This window comes from Molothrus ater, chromosome 2, assembly GCF_012460135.2.
Source record: "Molothrus ater isolate BHLD 08-10-18 breed brown headed cowbird chromosome 2, BPBGC_Mater_1.1, whole genome shotgun sequence".
Classification (NCBI taxonomy): Eukaryota; Metazoa; Chordata; class Aves; order Passeriformes; family Icteridae; genus Molothrus; species Molothrus ater.
In genome coordinates, this window is record NC_050479.2 from 55,767,303 (window position 1) to 55,793,036 (window position 25,734).

A 25,734-nucleotide genomic window follows, 5' to 3' on the forward strand; every position below is an offset into this window, starting at 1 on the left:
GCATATTCAGTTAGGCAATAATGTTTATGTCTCTGTATAATATTAAGAGAAGTTAATTCTCTAATCTCCTCTGAGCTATATGATCATCTGTGCTACTCTTCTTTGTCTTTCCTTGTTTTGTGTTTAGCTTTTACTTCCACTATTTTTAATGCTACCTTTTTTCCCCAGGAAAAAAAGAAGCAGCAAATCAGAGGATAAAATATATAATTCACAGCATCTCTAGGTGAAGGAGTCTTAATGTTTATTGCGAAGACACAGCAGTTCAGCACTTGTAAATATGCCTCATTATACAGTTATTCCTAACTTAAAACAGGCCTGTGATTTCTACAGCACTTTAGAGCAGACAGGATGATCCAGTTTTGAGGATAATTTCTTACAAGGTTCATTTGAAAATAATGATGGATTTCAACTAGCCCTCTGATGTGGAAGAATGGCTATGTGACAGGGGCCACGTTCTGGACCAAGAATCAGGAGGATGCAGCTAATCTGGGTCCCTGCACCTGCAAAACACTGTGTTCCTGAGCATAGCTGTGGTACAGAAACAAGTAGTGAGAGAGACACGAGAAGAGAAAGATGTAACCCCTAAGGTATGAGGAAGAGCTGATATTGTAGTAAAGCCAATAGATTGCTTAGCTTGCAGAATATGCATGAGCTTATTACTTGTTGTGCATAAAAGTCTGATGCTCTCTTCAATAAACGAAGCTTGCTAAACACTCATATTGAGCGTCCAAGTTTCCCTCACTGCGACATCCTGACATAATTAATTGTTTTGTACAAAATATTTTACTTATGGGGAAAACCTGTGCCAATATGACCAGGTTCTACTGGAGGAAATTAAAAGTCAAGAAATGTTAGCATAGTGAATTTACTTCTCCATTTTAAAACTTAGATATTGAGCCATAATGAAAATGCGTTCATTCTGTTTTTCTCTCACTAAATGGAAATTTGGCAAAGCCTTGTAACTATGACTGAAATCAGCCTAAACCAAACAATTTGGCAATGTTTTACAGATCATGCAGTTTCTGTTCAAAAATGTCCCAGAACAAAAAGAAAAGTGTGGCCCAGGACATAGTCTGAACTCACATCATTGGTTGAGAAAGAATTGCAAGACTATCAGCAGAAGCAGTGAGACTGGATGAAGTGGTACATGATGTTGAACAATCTCTTGACCATTTCAGCTTTGAAGACTTTTCTTGGGAGTGAAATATTAGCTAAAATGGGAATTTGTCAATCTTAGATTGTTTACTAAACTACAAGGTAAAATAGTAATTGTGAATTCATGAAATATCTATTTACACTATGAAATAATAAAATACTAGTTTAATGTGTTAAAAAACCAAAAAGAACAGTATCTAAACTCAACTGAGATCAAAAAATAAGAATTTTTCTCTTTGGGAACAGAAAAGATGAAATGGAGAAAGTGTTGTGTCTCCTTTGCAATGCTTCATGAAAGAGTAACACCAGATAAAGCATAAAATTGACGGCTCTCGCAGAACTCCATGTATTGTACTGCAATCCACTTAGATGAAGGAAGGAAAAAAATCAACATGACTATGTATTCTTGTCCTTATTGGGACTTAGAAAGAATTGACCATTCTTATTAAAATGGTATAATATTTTTAGTATTTTCCCAGCTTGCCTGACTTTCCATTCAGTCAAACTGTATGCCAGTCAATTCTTTGCCAAACTCATCTAGAAAGGACACCTTGTCAGACAGCAATAACAAGGAAACCAGTGATGAGTTCTGGTTATACTTCTCAATTCTATCAACTAGATGAATTACTTATCCGATTACTCTTTCCCATAGACATTATAGTAGTTTTCCAACTAACCTTTGAGGTCTGTAAATGAGTGCATAAAGATTAACAGAGGAGGCCACAAGGACTTAGTTATTCACAGAACAATAAATGTCTATATAAGCATTTTAACAAAAATCCTGAACATACGTGGGGTCACTCCAGCAGAAAATTCTAGACATAGATTTACTAATTTTATTTCTATATTACAAATTTAAAATACCTAACAAAACTGACTGCTGGCTATTTTTAACATTCTTTTTTATTTTAACAAGTATTTTTGTGCCACCATATGCACGCATAGTTATATTATTTTTAAAATTACTCCTTAATCCACAGGAAGAAACTTTTTCAATGTGTATTACCAGTATGCTGAATCTATATAATATTACTCTGCAATCTTCAGTCACAACCTGCAAGAAATCTCAAAATGTAACATTTATTTACAGAGTAAAAAAACTTATTTTCTCATTTAAAAACAATTTAATTTTTTCTATATTCAGAATAACGTCTCGGGAAGAAAATCTCCATTTAGGGTTACTTTTTGCATGCTCACCAAAGACAGGGAAAATGTATCCGTATTGGCATCTTTTATTGATGGTCTGCAACTTTTTCCCTCAGTTATTCCCTAAAAGAAAGCATGTCTCTGAAGTGTTTCTGCTAGATGGAGAAGAATGTTTATATTCACTCCCAGTATTTTTACCAGTCAACTCAGATGTCTGATGTGTGTGAGTTATATTTCCCTTAAAATTTTGCAATCATACTTGAGTAATAACTGTTTCTATTTAGAACAGTTTTCTCCAAGCCTCTCACAAATATGTGGAAGAAAACGCATTGAGCTTTTTATTCTCTTATTTTTGACATGAAAAAACGATGACTACAGAAAATATCTTGATTATGAAAACATTCAAATTAAAATGTAGCAATGGCTTGGAACTCCTAATTTACCTTTTCTACCACAGAAGTCCCATTTTTCTCCTCTGACCTATTTCTCTTCATGTTTATTTTAGGTTTGGAGTTTGTTTTTGTTTGGTTTTGTTGTTTGTTTTGATTAGGGAATTGTTTCTGTCATAACAGGAAAACATTAAAGTAACTTTCCTTGGGCTTCATAGCTTCTGCCTCATATTTTCCCTTCCAGATGTTGCTAACCCAAGATCAGATGAGACCATTTATCTCTCATTACATCTGTTGCCCTCTGATATGAAGCAGTTCACTGAGCAGGCTAACTCTTCACACACACATAAAATCCTTGCATTCATTCAGTGATAGAATAATATTTGACAGTGACTATCAGGCCACTTGAAATTAAGCAAGTAACTTAGCTGGTAATCTTCATCTTTCTGCCAGGTTCATCACAAATACATTTTTGGTTTAAATGCTTCTTTTATTGATCCACTTCTATAAGAGTCTTGGGCCTACACAGAATTTGCAGATCTTTATATTTGTATCAGGTGTGGAAATATGTTCTATGGATAAATGGGAACCTCGCATCTATGATTAGATCACCTGTTTTTACTGTTACGTTAACGTGGTGAGACACGTCCTACACAATTTTTTGTGTCACACAGATCTGCAAAGAGATATAAACAACTTATTTAAAAAGGACTCCTGTTTGTGAGCTTATCTCCCTCCCACCCTTTCTCCTCTTTTCCCTATGGTTTAGTAATTCTCATGTGTAAATACCAAAAATTTCTTAAATAACTCAAAATGTGCTAGGGAATATTTAAGTGCTATGTTATCCTTTATCTCAAGACATGCATCTCTCCCCCATGAGAAATGTAACTCTTGTCGACATGGTATTCATTTATTTCGTTTCACTCCTTTGAGACATTGTAGTCCAGGAGAGGATTTAACCTCTTAATATTCATGGTTGCATTCTCTATATTGCGCTATTAGATTGTGAAGTTCCCCATTTAAATAAAGCACTACATTACAGCTGTCCTGATATGTTGTCTTGCTTTTTATAGCTTACTTCTTGCCAATCCATTCCTTCTTAATTTTGGTATTATCAAGCTGGCATGTTTCTTCATTAAGAATGAAAAAAATGAAAATGTATCCATATATTTTCCTGTTAAAATAAGGTTAAAAATCCACAAAATTTTAACTTATTTTCTATTCTATTTGCATAAAACAGCTCTTTAGATATTTGTTTGTGTAACAAAAGTCCTTTTGGTTGTTGTGGGTTTTTTTAATTAACATTGAAAGTGTCCATATTGCTGTATAAAGCTACATTATATTTACTATGTCTGTTCATTTTGAATCTGTTCTTCTTCATATCATTTGTCCCCAAAGGCTTTTCCCATATTAAAAGCTATTAAAGAAAAAAAATGAAGAAGTAGAAATGTTGACATTAAAAATTCAACTGCATAAAAATCTACTATTTATTAAAAACTTCTATCATAAAAATAACACAACAAAAGTCAGTTTAATCAGTCTGGTTGTCAGAAGTTTAAATCAAATGTTGATAGTACATTCTCTCAGAATCTTTTCATACACAATTAAAGAAAAGGCTGTCTTGATATGTAAGCTGTTCTTACTAACTGGAAGGACAAAATTTTTTTTTGCTTCTTTTTTCCTCCTTTCTTTTGTTGTCTCAGTAAAAACAGATGCTGTGAAGGGACGTTGGGGAGGAAAACAAGAAGCAGTCTACCTACAGTTAAGATTAGAAAGCAAAGCCTCACATTTTGAAATACTTTTCATAGAAGAAACCTCCACAGCAGATTAGTTCAGCCAATGATTAAATTTTTCTTTACACTTGACATTAACTTGAAGGTTGAGGAATGGTTCAAAGATTCATGACTGCATCCTCTCAAAGCAACTAGGCAATATCACTAACAGTATTGGAAAGCAATTTCAGGTGGGTTTTTCCACGAAGAATCTGGACCTGGAGTATTTAACATCAACAAGATTATAAAGAGGCAATATAAACATCAAGAATTTTAAAATAAAAGTAACTTCTTTGTGTCATTCACTTCATAACCACTTTAAAGGTAGATAGATGCCACTAGAACACATGCATATACACCACACATGCAAAAAAAATTAAGTAAGTGCAAATTCTTGTAAGTATTTCTCAAGAAGTATATGATACAGGGAAACAGATTAAGTCTAGTTAGAATGATGGCTCAAATGGATGAAAAGATGGGCACTCATCTGCTCAAAACTACTGTTGCTCAGTTGGATCAGGGAAGTTATTCAAACTCAGACTTTGTCAGAAATACCTTGTCTAGATCCAACAGATGGTATAACTTGTGCACAACAGAACTAGGAGCAATGTAGACATCTGAGTGGGGCTTTACATACAAATCTTTCATAACTGACACCAATCTCATTACATTAGAGCTTGTTGCTTTTGGCTTGTTTCCAGACAAGGTTGCAATAACAGGGGCGACAGATTATATAAACAATACCCCCCCCCAAAAAAATCTAGAAGCAAAGAGGACAGAAAAATAAAAGCTAAGGATAAACTAAGTAAAAAAAAATGACATGTAAGTAAAAAAACAAGCTATCATGAAGTGGATTAGACACCAAATATAATAAAGTTTATAGATGGTATTGAAGTTATGAATATGTAATCGTGACTTTTTTTATTTTTTGTTTTGTTGTGGGGGTTTTTTTGGTTAGTTTTTGTTTTTTGTTTGTTTGGTTTTTTTCCTTGTAAAATTCTACCTACGGTATTATTACAGTTGACAAGCAGAAAGAGGATGCAAAATACTGTTTCTGGATTGTCATCCAGCGAGAGCTGAAATCAAGATATTAGAGATATACACAGTAGGTGGATTTTGTTTTTACTTATTATCAATGATATCCTAAGAATATACATCACAACTATAAATTTGCAAGAGAAATGGTGAGCATTCAATCTGTGGGTTTACCACTCTGTATATAAGTAACCTTTTGAGATTAAGAGCCAAATCCCTGCACTTAATACATGAAGTAGATATAGATGATATAAATATATAGATTAGATATAGATAGCAAAGGAAAAATCTGTACTATTTCTTTAAAATACAGAGAACATTATATTAGTTTAAATAGAGTGGCAAGAATATATAACAAAATACCAGTCATTTGCCCCAAACACTTAGTTGATATAAAGAGAAAATTGGGAGGACTTCTTGTCAGTACCATAAGCAACCATAATTTGATTTGAAGGACTGGGACTATAACACCTCAAGGAAGACAGAGGTGCTATGTTATTTTCTTCTGGGTTTTGTTGGTTTGTTTTTCTATTTTTCATCATTGCTTTGATGCTGAAATTCCCCCTGAAAATACAGTAGACTGTTCTATGAATCACATTCAAAATCGGCAAGTACAGGAAGTTAAAGCTGTAATTTTCAAGAACTCATGTCCATGAGTTCTTAAACAACGAAAAAGAATTTTCTGACAAGTTCAGTAAAATGTGATCCTTCATATAAAATTGTGACTTTGTTTCCTATCAGAGTATGGAGACACTGATCATAATAACTGAGAATACTTCTGATTTTAAGAAAGAGTTTTAAAATTCTAGATTATCATATCATTTTTAATTAATGTGTGCAAAAAAACCCAAATCCAGAAATACTTTTTGCTACAAGAATACTGGGAAGTATATGTCTTCATAAGGAAAAAATCAATACTACTTTGAGAAAGAGCAAATATGGTTGCCTGGTAAGTGTGTGTTCATACATGCTTTTGTGAACATTTTTCTGAGAGCAGGAAGGATCAGAATGATCAGACAAGCTTTTAAATCTGTGTCTCTGCTGGGACTGAGGACATTACTCTTGGAATTTCTCAACTCTCCAGCACACATAGAGTAGATTTATTCATGCAAACAGTCAGTGTATTGACTTCTGCTAGATAATTACACTGCTTAAAAGTTGAATATTTTCTTATCTTACTTGGAATCCTCTGTAAGTTTTAATATACTGCAGTAATTGTATGCTTAATCAAGAAAAAAACCCAAACAACCAGACCTAAAAAAACCCAAGCCAAAATATGAAAAATCCCAAATAACCAAGCAAATAAACCCCAACACCCTAAAAACCAAACCCCATCCCAAACATTGAAATAAGAGCAGAGTTTAGTTCTTTTCCCATAGCAGATGCACGCAAATGTACGTAGAGTTTTTAGAGCTGTAAAGTTGTATTCAGGGTCTGAGCAGTCCTTCAAAAATACAATGTTGGAAAGAAGAACAAATCTACAATTCCTTTGTTTCAATAAAAATACAATCACGTTCATCAACGCCTCTCTTATTGTTTTCCTAATAAATGTTAGAAAAATTACTCTTAAAATATAAAATCAGCCAAGCCATTAGGACATCTTAGAAATATATGATCAATCTTAGTTTGCAATAGGTGAAAAGCTATCAGTGATATATCCAGAAACAAGATCATTATAGTGAGAAAAATGTACTAAAAATTAGCAAGAAATAAGCAGGAGAGATGAAAAAAGAGACATTGAAGCCAGCCACTCTTGAATTTGGAAAATAAATTCCCCCTCCTCAGAGAAAATGTGGAGCAAAAAGCCAATAAGAACGAGAAAATATGTTGAATTAAATGCCTACCAAGGTGCCACATTAAGGAGTATTCAAAGTAACATGCTGTGTGGTAGTTTAGAAATCAGAAGGACTTGATAGATACCTGTCTTTAAGTTTCTTTTTGCCCAGAAAATGCCTAGGTTTTGAGCCTCAGATGTTCAGCAGGTACATTTCCTCTCGCTCCAAGAATGCATCATATTAATTCCATAGAAAAAAATCTGCTGTTCATTTACCTTCAAGTCTCCAGAAATTGAAAATAACTTTAAGGTTTAATGTACAAAGCAAATCAAGGTAAATACTTTTAACATTGAAAAAGGAAATATTAGAGTAAGAAAGAAGATAAAGCAGTCTTTTTTTTTTTCCTTCCTTTTTTCCCTTTAGAAATACCATAGGTTATTAACTTAGTTCTAAAGAGTTTAACTTTCAACATAATACTCAAATATTCATATTGGACCTGATGTTCTTTCTATTTAATTTAATGGCAAAATTCTCATAGATTTCAAAGTAGGCAGAATAAGGCCTGTTATATATTATTGATATGTAAAATAATGATAGAAACATTAGTGAATCATTTTTCTATGCATTTTTGCATGTTTTCAAATAAGTATATTAATTATCTTGATTATTTCCATGGAGAATAATAATACACATCTCTGAAGTGCTTATTAGTGTAATTAAAAAGAGGGGATATATAAACAGATTACACTAACAAAATATCTTTGGGCAATTTGAATAATTATCATACATACTGCTACTGGAGAACTGCCTACTTCTAGAATTCTACACCTGCTACTTTAAACTCACTTTTGGCTCTGAACTTCCTAAAAAAATTCTCTATCACATACAAGGAAGATCAAGACTTTAGTCTGCATTGCAGCCTTTTATGTATTTTCATTAACTTTATGTATTTTAATTAACTTTAAAAATGCATCATACAAATAATAGATACTAGAATGTCTGTTTAAATTAGCAGAAGGGAATAATAATTAAATTTCCAAACTTAATAACCTTTTTCAACTTCATAAAATATGTTTAATCTTAATTGCAATTTCATCCTGAATTTTTCTTATGCCAGAGAATACAAATGCGTAGCTACTTATTAAACATATTCATATAAGTTTTGCCACTCATAAGAATTGCATTTCGGTTTGAGGTTTCGCCACTCATAAGAATTGCATTTCAGTTTGAGAGTGAAGGTGTAAGTCAGTTCAGTTAAAAATACTCCAGACTTCATATCTGCCATCATATATCAATATTGTGGATATCTGATTTTAAGTGATACATAGCATCTATTTTAGATATTTTTTTGATCCAGCCTCCAGAAACCTGATGAGGCATTTACATTACAATATCCCTATTTAAGTCTTACATTCTGTGATGATTTCTAAACAGGCTTGTATGAGCTGTGATTCAGCTGATAATTCACAAAACATTTAAACTAACTTGCTTAAACCTAGGTGTCTAGTATCAGTTATGATGCCTTATGGTGTTCTGAATTCCTGAATAAGACTCACAGATGTGATACAAGTTGCACAGAGGACATGTCTTTTTGATTTGGTGGATAGGGGCATCACTGGTTAACCCAAAAGGTACAGAGTCTGTCATCAGCTGCCCAAGCAGCTGAATGGAACTATGCCATTGCCTGACCTAAACTGAGCCTTCAGGGTAAACTGAATTTTCCCTTGAGTGTGATGACCTGAATTTACCTACATATGTGTACATCCAGGTTGTTGCCAACTTATTTCAGAAGTTCCATACCTTCTCAGTGATTTCTCATGGGCATCTCCTCACAGCACTGACTCCTCATTCTTCACAGTACAGCCATCAAACTCCAACTCAACCCTCACCCAGCTAACCCACTCTTTTGTAGCATTCGTCTTCTTATTGGAAACAGCTGTGGCCTGTTAAGGGCAGGCCTGTTCCTAATCTTTGGTGATTAGTACAGCTGCAACTCCTCAGGTGTGAGACTACCTTCTGCACTGTTTTCTGACATTCTATCCCTCCACACCAGAAGAGCTAATCTGGAGCTCAATATCATCTGAGAACATTTCCAAGGAAGATGCAAGATTGACACACACATGTACCAGTGTCAGGTTAGATATTTACCACTGAGATCTAGTCTATTTCTTGCAACATCAGTTTTTGTAGCTCAAATGATTTATAGTAGTTGGTTAAATTATTAGTTTATAAAAGTTCCTGAATTAAGAGAGGTCGAATCCTTAAATGAGCAATAGGCCTTACATGCTAAGAAATATTAATTAAGACCTTTAATTTATTCCTTTACAGACTTAGAAGTCAATTTTACATATGACAACACTGATGGAGAGACATTCTTCTTACACAGCTTGGAGTTTTAATTTTCACAAGGAGGAAGAGATTAGATACATAAGTATTATATGGTTCACAAGAGAACTCTTCAAATCAGAGCAATATTTGAATATATTATTTCATTTAGTAAACATTATTTAGCACCTAGGTAACTTCCAGAAACTGAGGATGTTGCTTGATAAGATCTTAAGTCTAAAACATCCAATCTCTGGTTGTTACAAAATAGGGTAATGCCCAATGACTGCAGTGTTCTTCTCTGCAGCCATAAAAAAGCTTCTCTTTGGAAAGCTGGAAAGCTGGTTAGAGGATTTGTACCTAATTTTGAGACATGTTTGATTTAAGAAAATTATCTATCTATCTATCTATCTATCTATCTATCTATCTATCTATCTGTCTATCCATTTCCTTCCATCCATCCATCCATCCATCCATCCATCCATCTCTCTCTATCAAATTAATTAAGGAATTACAAGACCAGGATAAAGGCAAGGTCCTTAAAAGGTTGTTCTATTGCAGGACTTTCCTTTGAGGAAAGGTTATCAAAGTCTTTGTTAGTTTTGTTACCTGAGATATTTTTGTATCAATCAGAAATTCTGCACAGGCATCCCTTGATATTTCTACATTTCTCAGACTAGGGGCTTGTCTTTGGGGATAGGCAAAATCCCAAGGAAGCCGTGTGAAAAGAAAAACAAAGAAGACAGAAGGACAGTTATTTCTCTCATATTTCTTATCTCCTTAGGCCTCAAGATTTACTTTACACCTAAATGTAACACTGGTATGGAAATACAAATTCAGATAATGAAATATACTATTACAGAAAGTGACTTTTGATTTGAGAGACATTGTTTGATTTTTGTTTGACATGCACAGAAGTCAATTCTAGTAAGGACATGTTAAAATTGCACTTTTGGGGGGACTGCAGGGCTTGAGGTTGCATGAGTGAATTTTGTAATTTGAAAATATTTTCAATTACTCTCTCGTATTTCCCTAATTTTTGTATGCATGAAAAAAACGTCCAGCAATATTAGTGAATTACATTTTCCTACCAGCATTAATGTTAAACTTGACTGCTGTTTAGCCCATTCTTCATATTTCAGTAATTTAGCCTCTTTTCTTTCCCACATCAGCAGTGTCAGTAAATGTCAAAAAAATGAAGATTAACATGTTTTAGGGCTGAAATGCCACATTTATGGTCTGTTTCAGAAAATACAATATTTTCCATTGGTTGGCTTGATCTCAGTTCACCAACTTGGAAATGAAAGTTTCATACCCCTTTATTCATTCTTCCTTTATTCATACTTCCTTTATTCATTCTTAAAGTGAATAGCTAATGCAATTAATTGCATTCTTCTGCAATTAGTTTGCATTAGCTATTCACTTTAAGGCCGGCCAGAATAACTTTAACAGACTGATGGAAGACTATGTCACATTTATTATATGATAGATAAAATAAATTAAATTGTGTCATCCTCTGAAAAAAAAAGTAGAAAGAGACAATGGTTAAAAAGACGGCAATGTCTAGTACATGGGAAAATGGCAAATACTTCTGCTCAGTTTGACCTTTTGATAAGTTTTGAAGCACTGGCTAGTTCACTGTCTTCCAAAGCTGTAAACTTGGTTTATCCAGCATCCCATGTGAGGGAAAGCTCCTCCCATTCCTGGCCATAAAATAATAGAAGAGCCCTCAGTTGCAAGCCACATGCAGCACAAGACCCATGGACCAAAAGCATCGTGTATCTATGAAGCAAATTAAAATTTAAATTCTCTCCCCTCAGTTCATTTAAGTTGCACTTACTTCTTCCTGGGTGACCCACAAGAAGATATCTAATCGTTTGGTGTATCAACTGATGTAGACCATGACATGATTAAGAGCTGTTTGTAGACTGTCTTTTTATTGCTTCTCAGCTACACCAACTACCAACTACCAGTGTCTTTAGACTGCTGCAACTTGAGCTGTATTTACCTTTAAAGGACTTTAGTGGGTGGTTTAGACTAATCTTGGTGAAAGCTCTAGAGAGACCTGTGATACAAATTCAAGTAAGTGTGTAATGAAGAGGAAACAGTATTTAGTATCATTAAAAATCCTTTTTTTCAACTTTTGGTCCAGGTCCTTCATCCTTTAGCCATTCTGCGTCTGTATCTAAGGTTTGTATCAATTTTTGCATGCTTCAGCACAAAATGATTAGCATTATTATTCCCAAAACCAGAAACTATTGCTCCTACCACAGACCCTCTTCACTTTTCTTCATAATAGAGTATTTACTTCTAAATAATTAATATCTCATATTAGGATCCAGGTTAAATATAATGCTTACAAGCTTACATCCAAAGGCATACACAGGATATGTTAAGCAAAGAAAGATAAGAAAGAACAGCACAGTTCCCCCATAGCCTGAAGGAATTAATTTCTTATTTTCCCTTTTCAGCCTCTATGGAAATCCTTACATTAATTCTTTCAAGATGTAGTTTAAACATAGAAATCATGAAGCTGCCAGAACACTGAATTAAACAAAAGTGCATGGTTCTATAGGCATAAATCCTGGAGAATACAGTTAAAAAACAAAACAAGAACAACAAGTGGTTCCAGTTCATCTCACACTGTTAAACAGGTCAGTGATTTCTGTCCACAGTGTCATGGCCAACTTATCTCTTCCAGCTCAAAGAAAAATGTGTTAATTGCAAAGTGAACAGTACATGATGTTTTATCATTCACTAAGAATTCTCTGGCCTGAATTTCACCTCTGCCTTAGATTACTACAGCTTGAGCTGAAATGTCTGAAATTAACTGAGCCACAGAAAATTACAATAGAATTTCAGCAGCTAACCATATAATAAATATATTTCAGCATCAGCACACATGGAGTATATACATTTAATTTTAAAAAATGTATATGGGTTATGGCTTAGAAATCACATTAATATTTATGCAGCCTCTTCACTAGGACAAGCTGTAGCATTAGGGCTGCGTACAGTTGCCATTAAATCAGTGGGTGACCACATATCTGTGATGTAGAAGCCGTAATTGCCACACACTTGCACCATCTCCCTTGACCATCCTTCTACTGATTAAATGGAGCCTGGGGTGACTACACTCATCTTGCATTTCTGAAGTAGAATAAACAGAACTGCAGCAGTCACTTGGTGAACACAACTGTTCTTTTGCAGGTGGGCTGAGTAACAAAGCGTGCAAACCTGGGCTGCCTGCACTTGCCGGGCTGTCAGTGAAAGAATGCAGAGACAATCACTACACGATGTAAATTGTTTCTGGATTAAAAATAAACAATCCATGAACCAAACACAAAATTATAAGTTAATGATACACCTACCTTGCGTGAATAACTCCCCATGCTCCATATCTAAGATTTCCTCCTATTTAATGAGTACAGTAGTGAGCTCTATGCTTAGAAATGAACTCTTCAGATAGTTGAAGATTATAATTTTGTCAGTCTGCACCTTCTGAGAAGAGCCTAGAGTCACTGACAATTGTTGAAGGATCTCACTTCGGTTCTGTTTCATAGGTTCTGGCAAATGCAAGTCCTTGTTACACAAAGGAGCACAAAAGATATGAAAAAAAGAGTAAAGTGATAGAGTTTTTTATCACTTGTTTCAGTGTATGAGAGTAGAGGTCATCAGGGTATGTTCTGAGATGCTATGTCAGAAGAATTTCTGTCGAATACAAATTGGACAAGGAGTGATGTGCTGAGAGATGAGGTACATGAAAATGTTTGTTTAGTTATCAAAATTTCTATTCCTTCCAAAACTGTTGACCTATACTTTCATACTGGAGGTGGTTCACCTAGCGAAGCAAAGATGTGACTTCCTTCACTAGTCATAGTGTGATTTCCTCTTAACAGACAGCAGTTATTGAAAGATGAATCATAATCATGTGACCGCATGTTGAAAGCATTAGCAGATGTTAAACTGTTACAGTGATCCATTTAGAAAGATCAGCTTGAAGAAGTGAGTCAAGGGGGAATTTTAATATGGAGAAATCAGACAGCAGTGGAATTGATTGGTCTATAATATTTAAAATCAGCTTTGAATTAGTGTGTTGCCACTGAGAATGCTATTTCTCTGATTTTTAAACAAGTACATAATCACAAGGACTTAGCATAAATTTCCATCTCTGTATGTATTTGGATATGAATAAATTACTGAATTCTTCTCAGCCATTTTGGGAAATGAGAAAAACTGATAAAAACTGATAAAAATAGATAAAAATAGATAAAAACATAAATATAGAACAAATTGATTTTTGTAAAAATAAGCCCTATTGTTTTATGCATACCTTAGCTCAAATACTGTTAAAATTTAAAAAGTAGGAAATGGTATGTTGTGTATTCTCAAGTCTTACCCACACCTGGATAGGTGTGTGAATTGACAAACACAGATTTGTCAACCAAAGGCAACCACCAAACCCCAGCTAAAAGGAAAGGAGTAGATTTATTTCATTACCTCACTGACAATGCTGGGCACCAGAGACACACAGGGACACACAGACTCAGTTCAGCTCAGCTCATCCTAGTGAGCAGGGAGGCTCAAGCATGGATGTGAGAGTGTGTTATCTCTACACAGGAATTCTACTTCCCAAAGCAGGCAGAGGATTGACAACAGTAGGCATAATAAATGGAGTTTTCCAACATAGATAATGTCTAATCTCTAATTAATTTAGAATTAAAGTGTTTATAAATATATATTTATAAATTCTGTTTATAAATATATAATATTTTGTATACCATCTCATAACAGCAGAAAAACACTTAGCACATAATGTTGTATCCCTCTGTTCCATTTCACTGATGAAAAATTCCAGTATTTGTTACATTACAACAGGAAGCCAGCTAATTGATTCTGATTAATTTATCTTATACATGTATTTGATACAGGTGTAAAATCAATACATGAAACTGCTTACTATTTTCTAATATTGAAAAGAGAAACTAAGTCTAAATAGCACATTACTACTATATACTAGGTAAGAATGTGAAGATAGGTGGACATTTGACTTGACAAAGTAGAATGAGTCTTGTTTTATCTTGAAAGGCTGTCTTTGAGGATATGACACATTATCAGTTGTCCTCCTTTTAATTTTCTTGTGTCGCCATAAATTAGGCATGCTAATTTATGATGCATAATGAAAGATTAAATTAAAAACTGTGGTCCTGACCTATTATACCCTTCTTATATGCATGAATTTAATATATATTTGCCTCCTCTGTAAAGACTCCATGAACATGTTTAACCTTCTTTGCCTCAACAATCTTTAAGCAACATAAAGGTAAACATATAAATAAATTGCATTTAAAAATACTATCCAAAGAAAATAAAAAGGAGACATCTCCTATATACAGTAAATGGTTCTGTGTTTCCTTGGATATTAAATAGAAACTATTGAGCATACTGGGATTTACAAACCAGCAAACTTACTTAACTTACTGGAAAAGCCTAAACTTATCTCAATGAGTTTAGACATTTTAGACATCGATAACTCATTGTCCCTGTCATTCAATAGCATATTGCACATTTTTAACATTTATCTCAGCAGGAGGAGAAACATCTCTTCAGATTTCAAATCTTTCAAACTCATTTGAGAAAATCCCTAAATTAAGGATGAGTCGCATTGATGTCTCTTAAATAATGAAAAGCTATGATTGCCACACACTAGTAATCTTAGCATAAATATTGTAAAAAAGAATTTTCATTGTTCTTTTTGAGGTTGACAGAATTGAAACAATGCAAGTTCTGGCTTTCTCTAATGGCAAGTCATCTGTATGTTTTTCAGACAGACTGGACCTTGGCAGAACTGGGTGTCAGACTTCAAAAACCTTAAATTCTTCATCCAAGTCAAAGTTGGTATTGTGCCAGTGGTTTAGTATCTCAGATGTAGTCTCATACAGCATTTCTCAGATTCTGATTTATCTCAGTATTTGGTCTCCAGCATTTACTTTAGTTCAAACAACTACTGCATTAGGTTTTGGTAGGAATCTCATAGCAGGACTGATACATTTTTTCACTCTGATCTTTGAGTGCTTTATTATTCACTGCTTGGGTTAGTGATCGCACTGAAATTTTAAAATCTTTGTGTAGTACCTCATCTGTGAATATAATTCTCAATTTGAAAATCAAAATTGTCAAGAATTTCTTTAGCTGACAGCCAAAGCCTTATTTCACTTCTGCTTTAAATCTGCTGTAGCACGTGGCTTACTTGATTTTCTTTGTGTGTTTGGGGCTGCACAGAGTTCCTGCTGAGGTTCTGATATGAGTGCAAAGAAAAGTCGGCTCCTAAAAGAAATTAACAGCCCTCTTATTGCTAATTAAAAGCTCTTTGCTTTCTCTCCACATGGCCATTGCAGCTGCTTCACATCCTCTCAATGTTTCAAAAACACATAAATTCAAAGACAATATTGTGAACAGCACCTGGCACTTGCTGCACCTGCTGTGATGAGACTATATTTCATTCTGTCAGTAAATTAAAATTCTCCGGAGCTGAAAAGGATGCTTTTTTTCTCATTCAACCTCTTCCATTTTCCCCAGTGGTAAAGAGACAGTAGTTTTGCTTCCATTTTCGATACTAAATATATCATATTGTTGTTTGCTTCAGTGGTGCAGACACCTGCCTCCTGCTGTAAATGTTGTGTTCCACTTTGGAAAGATTTCCCCAGGGCTCCACATTCAAGTATTGGCTTGTAACTATGGCTTAATATCATGTCAAAATCTCTTAAGGAAGATGCAGCTTGTCAAGTCATCTCAGGACTGAACCTCCATCTAGTGAAATTCTGAAAATATCCTTTGAGTGTTTGAAGCCTAAGAAGACAAATAAAAGGCTAGCAAGTCATTTGTAAAGATAATAGCTAACAGCATGCATTTTCCCTTTCCCTCCCCCACTTTCCATTAATGTTGATAAAGGGAGAAGAGCAGACTACAGGTCAGTGATCTTTGTTATTTAAATTCAGGTCAAAGAAAGTTCCAAACTTTTGTGCTTTGAGCATGGCAGCAAAATGGAAGCAAAGAGAAAGAAAACCTCAAGCAAACTCTGGTAGATTTAAGCTCTGATATTTTGATCTCAGAGCTTATTTTCAGAAAAATGGCAAGCAGGAAGTTTTTCACTATAAAGCATTTAACAAAAAACAACAGAATTTGGCTGGATCCTTGTGGCATGATGCTGCTGTGGTTGCTACAATATAGGAGTATTTTTTATAAAGAAATCCATAATTATTACATTAGAAGTGGGACTACAAAAGAAATTATTATTTGGGATTTTAGTATACAATAGGAGAGGATTTCCCAGTAACTTTTACAAGGGGTTACATGAAAAAGGTATTCACATATTATCAAAAGGTTATGTGTCCTTTTATTTTTCTCTTCCAGATTGAGAAAATGGTCTCTAGATAAATATTAACCTCTTCCCAAATTTCTATATAGTTCAAAACTTTGTACTAATAGTCCCCAACAAAGGGAGAAAACCAAAATCCAACAACAAATCCCATCACCACTTTGGATTAAAACCTAACAGGGACAAGGGTCTTTACTTCAGTGTTCTTTTTCACCCTAAATGTATGTCTTTATTAAAACAAATATAAAACCACCAAGACCAGCAATACATTACTGTTCTTTTCCTTTGTCAAACTCCTCACTTTCAGTCCTCAGCTACAGTCCTCATAGCAGACCCAAACTTGTAAGTCTGCAGGTTTGAAGGAGTGTGGGCATGTTTGGCATGAGTGCAAAATCTCACTGTTTACACATGTCATGGCAAACTCTTCATGGAAGAGGCCAAGGAGAGCTCACAGCTGCCACTCAGCGAGGAGCATGACACAGAAAAAAAGAAATACTAACATTTGACTGAAGACTTGTTACACATAGAAGGGAAATAACATTTGGGTTGTTGAAACCCTAAAAAATTTTTTAATTGTGCAATGCCTGTGATTCACATATAACGTCTAACACTAGCTGACATTCACCAACATTTCTAAGTGGATTTTACTGAAGGCTGATCAAACCTATGTGAATTCATAGCACCATCATTCAGAATACACACATGAGAACTGAAGATTTGATGGATTTCTTTGGATGGTTATTTCGTGGGTTTCTCTACCCTAAGGCATAAAATTTATGAAAACCCTAAGAAAGACAGTAAAAGGTGTATATGTTACATCTACCAAGCAAATTCTCCACAATTTTTAGCTGTAGTCAAGTAGGAAAATAATTCAATTTTAATTGTTAAAATCTTGAACTTGTTTTGAAATATAAAACAATTGAGAAAACATGATAAAAAAAGCCAGTCAGAGGAGTTTCTAAAACAACACAAAATATAATTAATACTTTCTGAGACTCTCATATCTATATCTCATAATGCCATTATGCTGAATTAAAAGATGATATTTCAAAATTCTATATAAATCATTAGATAATTATGTCTTTTCAATGCTCAGCTATTTCTAATGTTTACTCCTTAAAAAACAACCAAAAAATAGCTACTTCAAGTGCATGCATTCCTGATAATCTTTAGTTAAATAATTTTAGGCACTATTAGTGCATCTGCGTCACCATGACAGATTTTAATATTTAGAAGTAACCACATTTTTTTTGCTACTTTCCCCAAATTTATTTTGAAAAGCCTAAGGTTTTCAAGGATATTTCAAGGATTTATACAATTATGATGCTATCATTTGAATCTCTTGATAAAAGAATGTAGTTTTAAAAACAATATGTATTGAATGATTTTGTTTTCTCATCATGTGTCTCAGAACAATATTTGTCATATCCTTGATACTCATTAACTTTTCTCCACCAGTATGTTTTTCAACTTCTGTTGATAATATCCATCATGCAGTTTTCCATGCATCATGTAACTGTTTTTTTTACATTACCATTTGAAGCAATGTGTTTGTTTTGTTTCCGCTTCATTAAAAGTCCTCACCAACATCATGAAAATTTATTTTGACATAATTGAGGGTCTAACAAAGGTTTTCTAAGATACATTTTTTTCCTTGGTATGTCAAGTCAAGACAATTTTCCCATGAAAAACACAGATCTAGGAAACACAAATACTTTATTTATCAACTTTGGAGGGGTTTATTTATTGTTTCATAAAATGCTGGAATGCTTTTAATTTGGAAAAACTAATCTTACTTTTCTTCCTAATTCCACCTGTTCAATTTTCGAAATTATTTACTCATGAAAAATATACTTGAATTTTTTTTGTTTTTATATTTAACAACAAATTAAAGTGTTCAAAATTAAAAGAACACATTCATTTAACTATAAAGTGTCTTAATTTTAAAAACATTCTATTTAGTCAAGTTTATGAAAGTTTTTGATTCTCTATCAAACTTTGGGAAGGCTGATGGGTTTTCTTTACAAGCCTATTCATAGTAGGTATAAATACCATAACAGCTGCAAGTTACAATGGGAATAATTGAATACAGAAAAATTGCTTGTTTGTTAAATAAAAACATCATTGAAGAAAACTAAATTTTCAAGCTCAAAAGACCTACTATTTTCAGTATGTAGTAAGTGTTATTTATAAATAAGAAAGACTGTTTGAATCACCTCTCAGTCACAGATTCAGACATAGAAGGAATAACACTTGGGACTCTTAGCTCGCATTGTTATACTCCATGTTTCCCTTGGTGTTTCCCTTTTGTTTTGTTCCTTTGCTACACTATTAAAATTCATATATAAGTTAGAGGAGAGATTCTGAGTGGAAAGGTGCTCTATAAATTATTGATATTAAATAGTGGAATGACTGAAATTGGAATAAGCAAAGATAAACATCACCTAATCATTGTGAATTAAACAACTTCTGTTTGCTTTGATATTTAAAGTTAATTTTTATAATATCACTCGTGTAGTAAAGTACTTTTTTTTTTACAAGGCAATTAACTTGATAAAAAGTATTAATTTAATGAATAAATTTTGATAAAATTTTGTGTAATATATATTAACTGGATTAAAGAACAAGCATCAAACAAATCTCAGAAGGTCATTCCAAATAGGCTATAGTTATTAAAATATTTAAAACATATATTCGTGTCATGTCATAACTCTTGCCTTACTCTATGTCATTGGTTATTTGTAAGAAAATAACAAATCATCAATGACAAAGTCAACAGTAAGTAAGAAGTGACTTGTAGGGAAATACCTGCAATGTATTGTAGACTGGGAAGACATACCAGTAACATTTTACAATGATGAAATATAAGCAACAAAGAATTAAGATACACTTTCTATATGAGATCTCTATCTATGTAGAATCAGTGATTCTAGTACTTTTGCTACTACTAAAGGATATTTTATTCCTGTAGACATAGAAGACAAAGTGTACTTGGACCATGTCCTTTGCTAACATGGCTTAGACACTGCCTTTACGGAAAAGCAAGCACCAAGTATGCGGACTCACGGGGAGAAGAATATCCATAACTTTCTCCGATTATATCGCTAAGCGATATTGATATACGTCAGACCTTCTCAAGACCGAATGCTTCTCAATTGGGAGTCCAAATAGCACATCATCTTGGATGAGTTATATGAAATTACTTCTATGCTGTTTGAGAATGGAGCCGCATAAGTGATTAGAGGTCTGGAGAACATGCTCTGTGGGAAAAATCTGAAAGAGCTGAGTATCTTCTCCATGGAGGAGCAAAGACTCAGAAGAGGACCTAATCAAAGTATTCCAGTATTTAAGGGCAGCTACCGTGGTATTTTCTGGGACCCCCATTGAAGGGATGAATGATGAATCTGACTCCATGTTCATAGAAGGCTAATTTATTATTTTATGATCTACATTATGTAAAAGAATGCTATACTACGCTATACTAAAGAATACAGAAAGGATACAGACAGAAGGCTAAAAGATACTAGTGAAAAGGTCATGACTCCTTCCAGAGTCCTGACACAGCTGGACCGTGATTGGTCATTAAGTCAAAACAAGTCACATGTTGGATAAACAATCTCCAACCACATTCCAAAGCAGCAAAATGCAGGAGAGGCAAATGAGATAATATTGTTTTCCTTTTTCTCTGAGTCTTCTCAGGAGAAGAATCCTGGTCAAGGGGATTTTTCAGAAAATATGGCAGTGACACAGCTACAAAGAGAAAGACCATTCTCTCTCTTCATAAGTAGCCACATAGAGAAGACAAGGGACAGCAGCTTCAAGTTGCACTGGGAGAGACTTCATTTTGATACAAGGAAGGAAGTTTTTACAGTGAGAACAATCAGTCCCCAGGAACCACCTCCCCAGGGGCATTGTAGTTTTCTCATTGCTGGAGAATTTCAGCATGCAGTTGCATGGGGGGGTCTAAGTAATCTCATCTAGACTCCATTTCACAGAAAAGGTTGAACTAGATGAGCTCTTGAGGTCCTTTTTAACCTGGACTGCTCTACAATTCTATGATTCCATGAAAAGTAGCTGCTATGCTTTCCCCATAAGGTTAACAAACAAATATATGTGTTGAAAGGAGTATCCAGAGGACACATAATCATCTCTTCTTCTGAAATGAAGGTCTATGGTCTAATTATATTCGATTTCTCAAGAACTCTTTCAATCAGCTCTTGAATGTCTCCAAGAGTGGATACGCCACAAACTCTTTGGGTAGCATTTTGCAGTGTGCAACCACCTATTTTGTCCTTATATGACTCAGATCTTCCCACCTCCCAGCTTGTTTCCATCATCTTCATTGTGCATATCGAGGGATTCTGGCTCCATCTTGTATCCTCTAATCAGATGTAGGCAAAAAGACTTATTATTTCAAAGATGAGCGAAGCAAATTTTCTGACCCTCTCCTCACACCTGCATCCCCCTTCCAAAGTCTTTGTTCAATGGAAACCCAAAATGGGTCACAGCAGCCCAGATGTGACCTCACAATCACCAAATAGAGGGGAAGAATAATTACCTTGGACCTGATGGCTGCATTTTTGGTAATACAGTCCAATATGTCATCAGCCTCCTTTGATGCAAGGCTACTCTACTTGTATATGTTCAAAACACTGCCCACCACAATTTCAAGACCTTTTATGCAAAGGTGCATTTTTCCCAATGAGTCTACCACATGGTCAGTTAAATCCATTCCTCAGTTTATAGAGTAGTGAACAGAATTTCTGTCCTTTGCCATAGTTTTAAGAATGCTTAATGCAAACAAATTTTTTTTTAGAATTTAGCAGGCATTTCTGTTGTCTTTGTCCACACTAAAGTTAATTTTTGGGGTTTTTTTCAGAAATACATTTCTGACAGGATGTCCTTAAACAGATTTGCAATGGATTAGCAAAAAATTATCCCGTGACTCAAAACTTTAAGTTCTTGCAATTATACCAATAGACTCTAAAAAATCCTTTTGCAAGCTGTTACTGTAAAAATCTTACACCACCTTCACAAAAAACATGAAGCCACACTTCTCAAACAGAAAAAAACCATAATACCAGCTCACATTTATTAATAGTAAGCTTCTGAAGCAGAGTTTATGATTGTGTTTCCAGTTCTTTTGGGAGATTATCACAATTAAAAAAGCAAAGAAGATGTTCTTTCTTGTTCTGCAGCTATTCAGGTATACTTTTACATACTGATCCTGTTGTTCCTGTCTTCAAAGAAGGATAGGTCAGGTTCCTATAGTATGGAGAGGAGTAAGATGCTAAAAAAAATCAGTAAAGAAAAAGTGAAATTGTACCTGAATACCTCTTGTGAAACCAAACTGAGTACATGTTACCAGGGTTCCTCTTGATGTCAATGTTAAGGCCTGTGCAAAAGTCAAATGCAATATGAGATTCTTCAGATGGAGTGCTAGCTGTTTCTTGTTGACTTACGATTCTGTTACTATCCCAATTGTAGTGTCGAAGGTGTTCCCCAGGTTGTTTTTGAGGAGGGCTACTTGAGGCAGCTGGTTATGAAGACTGACATATTCTCTCATGCTAAAGGAATGTTAACATTGTGTCACCATTTATGCCAGTATAAAATTATTGTGTTAAATTTCCTGGTTTTCTGTGATGTCCATCTTGTACAGCTTGACAATTCCACCTATGACAGGAGTACAGTCTGCAATTTTATCTAACAAGAAATATCTTTTCACCTTTTAAACCATCTGATCTAACAGACAATTCAGATTTATGCCAGTCATAGGGAAAATTAGGAGGTAAATTGTTAGAGAAAATGCAAAGGAAAAGTGAGAAATAGAGAGGAATGGTAAATCCTACTTGATAAACCTTCTTTCTTTTTGTTATAAAATGACTACCTAAAGGGAACAGTGTATATCATTTACCTTGACTTTAGTAAGGCTTTGACACAGTAACCTAGTAAAACTGAAGAAATAAGGATTGAGTGGGTTGACTACAAGGCAAATGAAAAACCCACAGAACTACTCTTTGACTCACAGGGCAGAGATCATGGTTTTGAAGTCTTAACTGGTAGTGAGCCATGAATGTCATGCTTGAGTAAGTACTGGAACTAACACTGTTTAATCTCTTCAGCAACAATTTGGAATATGAGACATAATGCATTATCATTACATCTGCGAGCAAAGCCAAACTAGGGGGAATGGCTAGTGTGCCGGCTATCAGGGCTGCCATTCAGAGGTACCTCAAAAAGATGGAGGAGTGGGTTAACAGAAACATCATGAATTCAAGCAAAGACAAATGTGAAATCTTTCTGCTCAAGACAGAGCATCCCCTGACATCAGTGCAGGTTAGTAACCAACTTTTGCAGAAAGGAGCTGAGGGCCAAATGACAATGTAAAATTTAGTGCAAACACATTGACAGAACAGATAAGTCACCTCTCCTCAGCCTTGTTGAAGCTGTATTTGTAACAATGCCTCCCAGTTTCAGCTTCCCTATGCAATGTAGAGATTGACAAACCTGAGAAAGACTAAAAGTAAGCTATTAATGTAGTTAGGGCTCCACACCAAATTATGTACAAGGAAAGGCTGAAGAAATTTGGTTTGTTTAACTTTGAGAAGGGAAAGCTTGGAAAAAATATAATTGCAGCCTTTCCCTGCATAACAAAGTGATTACAGAGAGAATAAAAGATTACTTAATTCAGGTTTTCATAGTGGAAGCAACATGCTGCCACAAAAGAAATTCTTATTGCATAGTGGGGAAAAACTCAAAGTGACAGGAACAATAACATATTCAGATACATTGATCATTTTTGGGAATTTAAAAAGTTCATTTGGAAAAGTTCACAGGTACCTTGATCTAACTTAAAGTCTATTTCTGTTTTGAGAAGGATGTTGAAATAAATCATGTCATGCCTTTTAGTCTTCATGATCTTATTTCTGTCATTCAAACACTGCAGGACCTAAATTATAAGAATAGCATGCAGAATTCAAGGCAGATCTACAAAACCAGGCAATTTATGCCAGAATGGAAACAGTATGGGTTTGGCTGCCATTTTTGTGTTGAGTTGGGTTTTTCAAAGCTATATATTGTATGACTGTTTTCTTATTGCTACAGAATTGATGAAATGCAGAAGGGTAAGACAACTGCACTGCCTTTAAATTCCCAGCCCAAGTTGCCTCTACCATCAACAGAAACACTGTATTTTCTCCAAGACTTGCTTTCCTTTTTGTTTTTTTCTCTGTTAACTGGTTCTACTGAGACTATAGTCTCCTAGTTTCAGACTGTTTAGATTCCTCCTAAAATTTAGATAGGGTTCATGTTATCCCCTAATTCACTCTTTGTTATAATCAGTCGTGTGTCTTAGCTTTCTCCATGTACTTGTTGAAGAGTTTTCCTGCAAGGCCTTTCAAGTTTTCAAGTCTCTCAAAAGGTTTGTGAAGGCAGATTCAATTTTTGACCTCCAGCTCGACTTCTCAAAACACCCTATCTTGCACTAGTACTAGCTCTGTTTTACTAGAGCAAAAGTATTTGCATAATTCCATGAAATAATAACAACTTTTTCCTTACAGGCCTCCAGATTTTTTGTGCCATGACACGGCTTTTCTGTCAAAGTCAAACCCTCATTGTCTTACGAGCCACTGTACAACGTACCGTCAATAACGTGCTGGTTCTTAGCTTCTTAGCCTTGAATTCCTCACTGCCTCATCCTTCCTATTCATCTCAGTGTAAAGAAATACATGTTGTTAAAGTTGAAGTTTTTGAATGCTAAGTTTTAAAAAATGTGACATACAAAGAAAGAACTAAATTTAGAAGCAAGAAAAATTACTGTGAGTATTATGCACAATCTCACATGTGAGGAGATTTTTGAGCTCATTCTTTCCTTATCTTTTTGCTGCTTCAAAAGTAACCTGGTGCATAATTTCACCTATGAAGATTATCATGCTCATTATCTTAAGCAACCACTTATTGAATGCATTGAGAGAGAAAACAAAGCTCAACATTCCTCAAAGAAAAGTAAAAAAGGAAAAAGAAAAAAACAGAAAAAAAATTTAAAAAAATCAAATAAACTTATATGTGTTTTGATGTGATATTTTCAGACAACTTCATTTTTCAATCAGCAAATACAACTCAGCCCTAGAATGCATCACATCAAATTACCATCAGACCAATAGACATTTCTGCATGACTATATAGTAAATCCAGTAAAGATTACAAGAGTATTTAGAATACCAATTACTCATGAAAGCTAGGAGCCGCAGAGAAATAGGCAATAAATTGATAAATTATTAAAGGCATTAAGGCTAAACAGTTAAAGCTAATGACAATTTCTATTCCAGCACAGAGTATAATCTAATAGGGGCCAAGTCCTATAAACTTTCCTATGCACAGAAAATCATTGCTCATGTAGAGAGAAAATGATCCCTCTTTAGGTACTTGCATCTATATTTGATGTTGCTGCACTTACTTGAAGACTTAAGGAGAAAATGAGTAGTAGAAAAGCTTCTTTTTAGGCACCTTAGTTAGAGGAGTATTTTACCCCAAAATATATAAAAGTTATTTGAATGAGACAATGCATGAGAGGAAGGATTTTTCATGAGATTTTAGCCCTGGGCATTGAAGATCTACATTTTGGTTTCTTATACCTTTATCTCTTACTGCAAAAAAAAAAAGAATATTGAGAGTCTGGAAATGCAAAAAATCCCTACATTTTTTGGTCTCAAGAAACTGTGCTAAACCATCACAGGGGACATAAACGTCTCTAAGTAAAA